This window comes from Ipomoea triloba, chromosome 16 (genome assembly GCF_003576645.1).
Source record: "Ipomoea triloba cultivar NCNSP0323 chromosome 16, ASM357664v1".
NCBI lineage: Eukaryota > Viridiplantae > Streptophyta > Magnoliopsida > Solanales > Convolvulaceae > Ipomoea > Ipomoea triloba.
Genome location: NC_044931.1, coordinates 15,742,219 through 15,742,858, shown reverse-complemented (window position 1 = coordinate 15,742,858; position 640 = coordinate 15,742,219).

Sequence of the window (640 nt, the reverse complement as noted above, 5' to 3'; positions counted from 1 at the left end):
GGCATTCGAAATCATCAGACTGTTGGTTTTCTGGACAATCTGGAAAAAGTAAAGAACAAGTTTTGTAAAGGTTATAATTGAAATCCCAAGAAATTGAAATTCCAGGAGTTGAAATGCCTGAGTTGGCGATTTGAGCCAGGCATTCTTGGAGTAAAGCAAAAGTTTTTAAAGAACATTCTCCAAGAGAGACTGGAGTTTTGGTTAGTGAAGGGGAAGTGATAGTTTTGAGGGAAACGGCTGGAGTTGGGATCTTTCCAAGTGAAGGAATCTCCTTTTCCTTAAGTTTCAAGGAAGTTTTCATCACTTCTGAGAAAGTGTTCTCAAGTTTCTTTCTGGGAGTTTGAGGTTCAAACCTCTGAAGTTTCATTGAGCTGGAAGCTCCAGTTTCTAAGTTTTTCAGAAGTTCCTGATCAGAGAACTGATCCAAGTGTTTTAGGTATTCTTTATACCTAAGTACCTGTTCAGAAACCACAAAATCATTTCCAAACCTTTGAGTTAGCATAGAAGTAGCTTCCTCAATACTGTAATATCCTTTATAAGAAGACTTTAACAAGAAAAACCTTTATGATAGACACTGTTATTATGCTTACAAACATTTACTTAAAGAAAAAACTTATTTTGAAAAACTGTTTGCAAAAAT